Source organism: Hevea brasiliensis, chromosome 2 (assembly GCF_030052815.1).
Source record: "Hevea brasiliensis isolate MT/VB/25A 57/8 chromosome 2, ASM3005281v1, whole genome shotgun sequence".
NCBI lineage: Eukaryota > Viridiplantae > Streptophyta > Magnoliopsida > Malpighiales > Euphorbiaceae > Hevea > Hevea brasiliensis.
The window spans coordinates 29198242-29209169 of record NC_079494.1 but is presented as its reverse complement, the minus strand read 5'-3'; positions in this window follow the sequence as shown (position 1 = coordinate 29209169).

The following is a 10928-nucleotide window of genomic DNA, read 5'->3' as shown; positions in this document are numbered from 1 at the left end:
TATTATTAGAGTTTGGGGATTGAACAAATTTATTGAAAGTGCTTTTTACATGTTTTGAAGAACTGTTTTATTCAAAATACAGATGGCACTCCGCCAAAATTTTTATAGAAATTATTAATAATCAGATTGTTATTTTGGTTTTACATTAGTAAAAGGAAAAAAAAATTTAACACCTGTTAAAAGTGCTCACCACTGTAAAAAGAAATAAGAAAAGGTTTAAAATCCCTTGTAGTGTATTTAATGAGTTATCAGTAGACGAAGTTTGGTAATTCATTAGGTATACTATGGGATCATGTTATGCCTTATAGAGGGGTAGGGTGTGACATGTTTTAGTGGTATCAGAGCTAGTTTTTAAATTCTGTTTTGACCTGTAATTTGAATATTCTTTCTTCATAGTACAACTGCACAATGTCATTGTTTGATACATACAATACATTATATTATAAAAATGCAATAACAGGAGGAAATCTCCTTGTGTTATTTGTTCTGGAAGTTTAAGATCCTCAAATTGACTATGGAAGAAGGGGATCATTTAGTCGATCAATCAATAGAGGCTGAGGTACAAGGGGATGCCCCAGCCCTACACAATGTGAGTGGATCAATCGTACTAGCCTCTTTAGTACCTCAGTTCCCTATTCAGTTTGCTCAGCAGATGGCTGTAATATTCCAACAGATGGCTAGTAATATGCCTACTTAAGTCCCACTACAGACACCAGTGGTACAACCACAATCTTCAGCTAGGCAGTATGATAAGCTGATTAAATATGGGGCTACTGAGTTCAAGGGGACAGTAGATCCTCTAGAGGCAGAACAATGGTTAGAGAGAATAGATAGGGTGTTTAAGAAACTACATTGTACAGAGGAGCTCTGATTTGAGTATTCAGTGTCACTACTATAGGGAGATGCATATAACTGGTGGAAAACCATTGCTCATAGTTTGGTGGAACCTCCAGTACTAACCTGAAATGACTTTCTGTAGGAGTTCAGACAAAAATATGTCCTAGATGCCTATGTGGACCAGAAGCTATAGGAGTTCTTAAGTCTAAAACAGGGAAGTAGATCAGTGACAGAATATGAAAGGGAATTTTCCTGCCTAAGCCACTATGCAGGAAGTCTCCTTGCTACTAGTAGGGAAAGAAACTGGCTTGAAGCCCAGTTTCAGACTACAAGTGATCTGATTCAAACATACTAATTTCTCTGAGCTCATTTCTTAAGCATTGGAATTAGAAAGAATTGAGTCAGAAGTGGCCCAAGAGAAAAAGAAATCAGAGAAGATAGAAAAAGAGAAAGAGGGGAAGTTAGTAGAGCAGAGTTCCATTGGTCGTAATAGAAAAAGAAATAACTTTGGTGGACATAGCAGGGGTGGTAAAAAGTCTGATAGGGGAAGATTTTTATGACAGAAACCTCCTCCATCTGGTTAACAAACTACCAGAAGTTCCTACCCTCCCCGCCAATGTGAAACTTGTGGAAGAAATCATGGTGGGGTATGCTATAAGGCCACAGGAGCCTATTATAACTATGGAGGCACAGGACACTTTGCCAAGGACTGCATCAGTGCCCGTACAGTTGGGCCACCTCCTACTACTGGTGAAGGGTCAGTTCAGAATCCTACCACCAGAGGTTCACAACCACCTAGCAGAGGTAGAGGCAGGGGTAGAGGTAGTCCAGCAGGCAGCCAAGGCACAGTGAATCAATTAGAGCAAGGCAGTACTCCAGTCAGAATCTACGCAATGAGACAGAGAGAAGAGGCTGAGACATCTGACATTGTGGCTGGTACCTTCTCAACTTTTAATCAAGATGTGTTTATATTATTTGATCCAGGTTCTACTCATTCCTATGTGAGTACTAGCATCATTGATTGCATTGCTATTCCGTGTGTAAAAATGGATTTTGATGTGCTAGTAACAAGTCCAGTAGGACAGGAGGTCAGGGTCAATAGACTGTATAGGGATTGTCCTTTGGGGATCCAAGGACACACTTTTCTATCTGATCTCATTGAAATGCCTTTCAGAGATTATCATATCATCTTGGGCATGGATTGGTTAGCCAGGCATCACGCCATGATTCACTGTAGACTGAAGATAGTCACTTTTGGTCTCCCTCGGTATAGTGAAGTGGTAATATATGGGGAGAGGCAGCTATTGCCATCAAACATCACTTCGGCTGCACTAGCCAGAAAAATGATCATAAAGGGTTATGAAGCATACTTGGCACATGTGGTAGATGAAGGAATGGAAGCATGAAAAATACAAGTTTATACCATTGAATTCAAAAATTTTCACCTAGGGTCACATGCATCATGCAAGATTTATTTTTAACTATTTGATTTCAATGATAAACAACATATTAAAAACTTTTTAATATGTTTTTGGATCTGTATTTGTCATTTAAGATTTTAAAATTAATCAGATTAATTTTAGAATCCTAGATTAAATCAAGAATGATTACACTAACCTCTTGATGCACTGCAGCGTATTTGCGCCTTTGAGATTAGTCTTCACGACACCAAATGTTGCCCCTCTAGCTTGTCCACACCAGGAACACCTATGGCAGCCCTTGAACAGCTTCTAAACCTTTTTCTATTAATTAGAAATTCAATTTCTGCCTTTTAAGAGATTAAAGATGTAAACAAGACACTAGAAACAATTTTTAGTACATTCAATTCAAGAGATTGATGGCTAATCTCTTTGAATTGATGAGAGATTAAGAGGAAGAGAGGGAGAGCTTCAAAATGGCGTGACAAAGGAGTGTGGCTGCTGGTTGTGTTTTATTTTTCTCATAACAACACTTATATAGCTAGGTTAACACATTAAACCCTTGCCACATATCACCCTTTGATTGGATTTAGGTTTAAGTGACCCAATCACATTGTTCCAAGTGTCAAACCTATATTTAATCTTAATTTTAATCATCTTACATGATGAAAATACATTTGGAAAGCTTATGTGTAATGCCATGTGTCACCATCTCATGGTGCCACATGTCACACTGCGAAATGATCAAAATGCCGTTGTGTCTTAATTTTGAGTTCTTAACCCAAAATAATTATTTCTCTTCTTCTAATTAATTTATATCAAATATAAATTAATTAATTAATCCCTATTAATCAATTTCTCATTAATTAAATTCATATCTAAACACTTTAAATATAAATTTAACTTATACTATACATCCAATAATCTATATTTAGTTTCAAGTCATGCTAGGGACTTTGCAATCTAATTGCAAACCAAACCTATTTAATTAATCAATTAAACTCTTTAATTAATTAATTAAATCATATTTAATTAGGTGATTACTTGTGTATGTGTGTGACTTACTAGGCTCATCACTAATTGGCAATGAAATATGATATCAACTCTTAATACCATCAGAACTCTTTCTTACCATAAATGATTTCTCTAAATCATTTTATGCACTTCATAGACCATGGTTAACACCTAGCATAGCATGCCATGGATACCCAATTAGTAATAAGGTTTACCTTAAATGAACCTATAATCATATGTTACAATGCATTGGAATCTCTCTGTTACAAAATCCCAACTCAAGCTGGAGTCATGATTTATGTCAAACTCCATTTGCTATGAATATTATGTTCTCTTTTAATTCCAGTTCTTGATTAAAAGATTTTCTCATCAGAAACTCTTTTCTGAATAAATCTATCTATCCTGGCCAGGAACTTGAAACATCAAGAACAATTAAATGAACATAGGATTTTATCTCTATTTACTTAGAGGAACAGATTCCATCTTGATCAACACCTACCTCCATATATAACTAGTAGGAGTCAACAAATGCCCATATACCCATACACAGTACAAGTATGAAAGCAGTATCAAACTCAAACTACCTATATACAAGATAACTGTGCTATCTCAATTCTAAAGATTATATGCACTGATATGATTTATGACAATGCATTAACAAGAGTAAACTCCATGTGCTTGTCATAAGTGTCACTGGTTCGGTCTACTTATTATTTATAAGTGCCTATCATGTTTGTCATATGGCATGAGACTCACCATTCCATCTTATTTATATCTCATATAAATAACTTGGGAACAAACATGAATACAATCTTTCTGGATAAGTCATGTCCTTATTATGAAGTATCCTCGATTGTGAACCTATTTATGATACTTTGTACTAGAAATACTGTCACTCATTTTCTTAACAACTTAAGAATAGAATTTCTAACAAAATATCAATGGACCTTTTCTATTACACATAAATATATTATGTAAACGGAAAAGCTGAAATGCCTTTTATTAATAAAAATATGTACAAGATACATATAAAATGATATGCTCTAGAGCATACTACTAACAATCTCCCACTAGCACTAGAGCCATTCATTGCAATATCTTAGAACTATCTTCTCAAGATGTCGGTCTAGCTGAGTCTGTGACGTAGGCTTAGTGAATGGATCAGCTGGATTTTCAGCTGATGCTATTTTCTGCATGGCTACATCGCCTCGCCCAACTATTTATCTGATAATATGGTAGCGCCTTTCTTTGTGTTTGGATTTTTGGTGAGACCTTAGTTCCTTAGCCTGTATGACTGCTCCATTATTGTCATAGTGTAGTGGAACTGCTGACTCAATGGAAGGAACTACTGCAAGTTCTGTCATGAACTTCTTTATCCAAACAGCTTCCTTTGCAGCATCTGATGCAGCAATATACTCAGCCTCTGTAATGGAATCTGCAGTCGTGCTCTGTTTGGAACTCTTCCAACTGACTGCACCTCCATTACAAATTAACACATATCCAGATATAAACTTTCTATCATCGATATCTGATTGGAAATCAGAATCAGTATAACCATCCAATTGCAAGTCTCCACCTCCATAGATCAAGAATAAATCCTTAGTTCTTCTCAAGTACTTAAGGATATTCTTGACAGCTATCCAGTGTTCCAAACTTGGATTGGATTGATACCTGCTAGTCAAACTAATAGCATATGTGATATCCGGCCTAGTACACAACATTGCATACATTAAACTTTCAATAGCCGAAGCATATGGAATCCTGACTATTTTATATCTTTCTTCAGGTGTCTTTGGAGACATCTCTTTAGAAAGATGGATACCATGTCTCACTAGTAACAATCCTCTCTTGGAATCAAGCATGTTAAACCTCTTTAAAACCTTTTCAAAGTATAGACTTTGGGATAAACCAATTATTCTTTTCGCTCTATCTCTATAGATGTGAATCCCAAGAATATAGGTTGCCTCCCCTAAGTCTTTCATGGAGAATGTATTTGATAACCACATCTTTACAGTTGTCAACATACCTGTGTCATTACCCATCAACAGTATGTCATCCACATATAAAACAAGAAAAGTGATAGCACTGTCACTAACCTTTTTATATACACATGGCTCATCCTCATTTTTGATAAAACCAAAGGATTTAATGGCTTCATCAAAACGGATGTTCCAACTCCTCGAAGCTTGCTTCAACCCATAAATGGATCGCTTTAGCTTGCATACCTTGGAACTATCTTGGGATTCAAAACCCCTAGGTTGTTCCATAAAAATGTTTTCTTTAATGTATCCATTGAGAAAAGCTATTTTGACATCCATCTGCCAAATGTCATAATCATAGTATGCACCTATTGCTAATAGAATCCTAATTGATTTAAGCATGGCAACAGGTGAGAAAGTCTCCTCATAGTCGATTCCTTGCCTTTGGCGAAACCCTTTCGCTACTAGCCTTGCCTTACAGGTCTCTACCTTTCCATTAGAACCATTTTCTTCTTGAAAACCCATTTATTCCCTATAGGTACAATATCTTCAGGTGGGTCAACAAGATCCCAAACTTGATTCTTATACATGGAATCAATCTCGGATTTCATAGCATCAATCCATTTTGAAGAGTCTATATCTGATATAGTTTATTCACAGGTGAGTGGATCATCCCCATGATCTATTTCTTCATGAGTAGACAACTCTTGTTCTTCTTAATGAAGGAAACCATATCTCACTGGTGGGTGAGATACCCTAGTTGTTTTACGAGGAACAGTTGTAGATGTTTCATCAACGGGTATAGGTTGACTAGATGGATCTATATTCATCTGATCTGTTGATTGGTCAAAATTCTCCAATTCCAACTTTATTTGCCTTCCTTTACCTCTTTCTTGAACAAACTGTTGTTCAAGAAATGTAGCATCTCTACTAATCACAACCTTTTGTGAAGTAGGCAAATAAAAATAACATCCAAAACTATCTTTTGGATATCCAACAAATCGACTTTTTTATGATCTGGTTTCCAATTTATCAGTGTTCAGCTTTTTGATATAAGCTGGACAACCCCAAATCTTAACATGCTTAAGACTTGGTTTTCTTCCATGCCATATCTCATAAGTTGTGGAAGAAACTGAATTTGATGGAATCCTATTGAGAATATACAAAGCTGATTCTAATGCAAATCCCCAAAAGGAGATTGGCATATCAGTATAGCTCATCATACTACGTACCATATCCAATAAGGTACGATTTCTCCTTTCAGATACACCATTTAGTTGTGGCGTTCCTGGAGAGTCAGCTCGAAAATAATGCCGTGCTCTCTCAAGTATTCATCAAATTCAGTACTCAAATATTCACCTCCACGATCTGATCGAAGAGCTTTAATACTCTTTCCTGTTTGATTTTCTACTTCAGATTTAAATTCTTTGAACTTTTCAAAGGATTCATGTTTGTATTTCATCAAATACAAATACCCAAACCTTGATTTATCATCGGTAAAGGTAATAAAGTAATGAAAATCACCTTTAATCATTTCCTTAAATGGATCATATACATCACTATGTATTAGCTCCAAAATATTTTCAGCCCTTAGCCCTTGTCCAATAAAGGGTGATCTAGTCATTTTGCCCTGAAGGCAAGATTCACAAGTTGGAGTAGGCTCAGAGCCCAATGAGGATAAAATCCCCATTTTCTCCAATTTTGCAATCCTATTTTCTGCAACATAACCTAATGTTAAGTGCTAAATATATTTTGATTTTGAGTTGATTTTCATAATGGCATTGCATTCTTTTAGATTGTTATACTCTAGACAGTGGAAACACTTTGCTGCTGGCAGTGGAAACACTTTCTTGCTGGTAGTGGAAACACTTTGCTGCTGGCAGTGGAAACACTTTGTGACACCCCTTACCCGACTACAGTGTAGCCGAGCAAGTTATGCCACTCAGTGTGCCGAGCACTCTATTTTATCTTAATTCATTTTTATCGTAGTTTTGAATATAACTTGTGAAATATAATTCATTTATTGAAATTATAATTTATTTGAGGTTCCGAAAATTTTATAGAAAATCCGGCAGAGTACCGGCTAAAAATGGAGAAAACAGTTCTTCGGAACCTGTGAAAAACACTTCTAATAATCATGTCTCATCATCTTAAACTCCAATATCAAAATCTCAACAACATTTCTGAATTTCAGTTCTCAATCATCCATTTCTCATAATACTCATATACAAACAGTAAATAAATGCTCAAATTTTTGCATTCATAACCATAACTTTCATTATTTACATGAACATCAAAATACTTTACATAGATCCAAATACATATGAGAAGATAAAAATTTAGTTACAAAATGACAAAATGAAACCTAGTGTCCTACCAATGCACTATGGATGGTGAGGTGACACGGACACTATGCAGAACTGTGAACTGCCTTACCGAATCTGTGGTCTACTGGGCCCTCTGTCCAAATCTTCAGTACCTACGCGTTGCAAAAGCGACGCGCTAAGCATAAAGCTTAGTGGTGCCAATAATACAAGAAAATATAATATGCAAATAAAAATAATAATTTCCTTGCTATTGTGTTCATAAGAAATGAGTAATTACTAACTTATTGTTTAGTCGAGGGCTAATCATGTTTTATGATATTAACTTCTACATGCATTTCGTTAATTATTTTCTTCATGATCTTGAGCTTCTTTGTATTTTTGTAATCATTCCTGATACTTAATTTTCGTATTTTCTTTAATAATCAGTTCAATCACAGTTATACTTTTCCATGCCCAAGTAACCTATACCGACGATCGATCGATAACGGGTCGTTGGCACCGACACCGCGTGCCTCGGGCCGTCATACCATGGGACGCAGAACGTCAACCATGTATGCAGTCAGTATGGCTAAAAAGCCATGATATCACATAATCGGGCATAAAAGCCATGCATACGGGCATAAAAGCCATGCATACGGGCATAAAAGCCATGAATACGGGCATAAAGCCATGAATACAGGCATAAAGCCCTTCGCAGTACTGCTAACACAATACCCTATTGGCATGCCAAACTATCCAAACCAATCACATTAGGCCTACTAGGGCATTTTGCATTTTTAAGTTTCACATTTTTGAATTTCAAGTTTTGGTGTCACTATTCACTTCATTGGTCAACAAAAAAGTTGACTTTTGCATAGAAAGTAGGTACATCAACTTTGGCACTTCAAACATACCACATTTTTCATTTAAAACTTGTTGGAAGTGATCACCATTACCATTTCTAGTCTTAAACCAAGGGAAACAAAATTTTCAGTTTTTGAAGCTTAACTTTACTATTCCATTAAGCACTGTTACAGTGGGAATTTGAGGAAATGGTAAACATGAAAGTTGTTCCTTATTTTGTCTAGTTGAATTTCTTTTTTTGAATCACTCCATTTGGAGTTTTGTAGCTCAAGTTATGGCCAAAATAAGTTTACTGTTCACATACACTGTTCATGCTGATATTTTGGGTCTGGCAGATTTTTAGTCCAAATTTGGTCAGTAATTTGATCAAGTTAAGTTCATAATTTGGTCTAACTTTCTGCATATGAAATGTTCTACCATGCCTTAGGTTTCCATCGGTTCAAGAATCGCCTAAATCCGAGTTTTCTAGAGGGAGTTATAGTCATCCAAACATTACTGGTCAAATGAAAATCTGCAGAGTTGCAGGTTTGATAACTTAACTTTGATCAATAATTTGAATGGGTTAATGGCATAATTTGGGGAGATGTTCTTCATGAAAGTTGTTTGTCTATATCATATCTTGTTACTGTAAAAATTTCAGGTCCAATTGACCATTATACAGTGAGTTATGGCCAAATGAATAGTTATTGTTCATTTGGTCATTCTACAGGGGCTGTTTGCAGGGTATCCGGATTGGGGCCAACTTTTGGTCCTCTTGCTTTGGTCTTTTGGGCATGGTTTCTTCAGCAAAAATGTGTCATTATAAGCCTAGTTTCATGTCTAATTGGCCAAACACTAATTGGACCTACACAGCCAAAGTTATGGCTGTCTAAGTGGACTGAAATCTCAGTCATCTTGCTGCTGTCTTTAGGCAGCCTACCATTCCACTTTGCCATACCATTTTTCAGTCCAATTTATGGTCAACATACCTCAAATGGTCACTAATTGACCATTAGAATGTTCTTTAACCATTTCATAAGCCAAGTCAAATTTTCATTCCTAAACCCTAGCTAAATTTCAAAGTTTTCACAATTTCCCTAATTTACTCTTTCATTCACTATATATATATATGTATACACTTTAAACCTAAGCTCTAGTTCACTCTAAGTCCATCAAACACTCCATTTCTATTCCTTCAATAGGGCTGCCGAAAATGCATGGGGTCCATATACATAGATTCCATTCATTTAATTCACAAAACCTTACTCACTTTAAGTCTTTAACATGAATTAAAAGAGATTTAAGTGTAAATAGGCACTAACCTTTTTGAAACCAACCTTGAGCTTGTTATTCTTCAAGATTTCCCCTAGAATCATAATAATCATAATCAATTATAACTTCACTTTCCTAAATTAAATATCCAATAAAAATTCAACAGCATTTCCCCTTAAATTGGACTAAACTCCTATCATAAATCTTAAATCCACAACCACCCATTAATACCCAATCTGGCAGCTTGTGCATTCAAATTTATATATAATGATCTAACCGTTAGATAAATCCCAAATTTTAACCATATATTCAAGACATCCCTGTACAATATCAGTAAAAATTTTAGCATCAAATAATCTCTATATCATGAGATATCAAAACATTCATTCAACCCTTCAAAATCTGAATTGTTGCAGAAATCAGTCTTACTCAGACAGCTCATGCAAAACAATTTATATCTCATAAACCACAAGTCTAAAATTCACCAAATTTTAACCCAGCAGCCTCAACATCCCAAATATCATTTGTACCAAATTTCATAATTTTATAAGCATCCTAACTGTTTATTTTTCTCAAATTTCAGTAGCCAAAATTCAGAATTCAACCTACAGACAGCCTGTGTTCAACAATATATTTCTCCAAATCCAACCGTTGAAAAATCACCAAATTTTAACCATAACTTCCACACACACATACCTCAAACATATCCAAAAATCAGCCATAGATGTTGAGCCAAACTCACCTGGACGGAAGAGAAACATGCTGCCCTGCTGAACCCCTTTTTCTGCTACTGTTCATCTCCTTCTCCTTCTTCCTTTCTTTCTTTCTTTTCCTTTTCTCTCTCTTTCTCTCTTATTCCAGCCCGTATGAAGAAGGAAATTGCTGGTTTCCTTTGTTTTTTTTATCTCATTTTAAGTCATTTTTATCTCTTTTTATTGGTTTGTCAAATGGTGATTGGAGGGAGCTTTTAAATGACATCATCATATGTCATAATTAAGCATTTTCCTTCATTTTCTTTTCTTCTTTTCTCTACTCATTTTCAATTCAATTTTTAGCAATATTTATTCATATTTTATGTCATATTAATTATTTAGTTAACTGGACAAGTCGACCAAAAATCACCTCTGAAGGCGAAATGACCAAAATGCCCTCCGTTTGGCTTAACGGGTCAAAATTGTCTGTACCGAATGAAAAATTTTTCTAAGTATTTTCTTGGCATTCTAATGCCATGGGAACCTCAATGACCCTTCTCTGGAGTC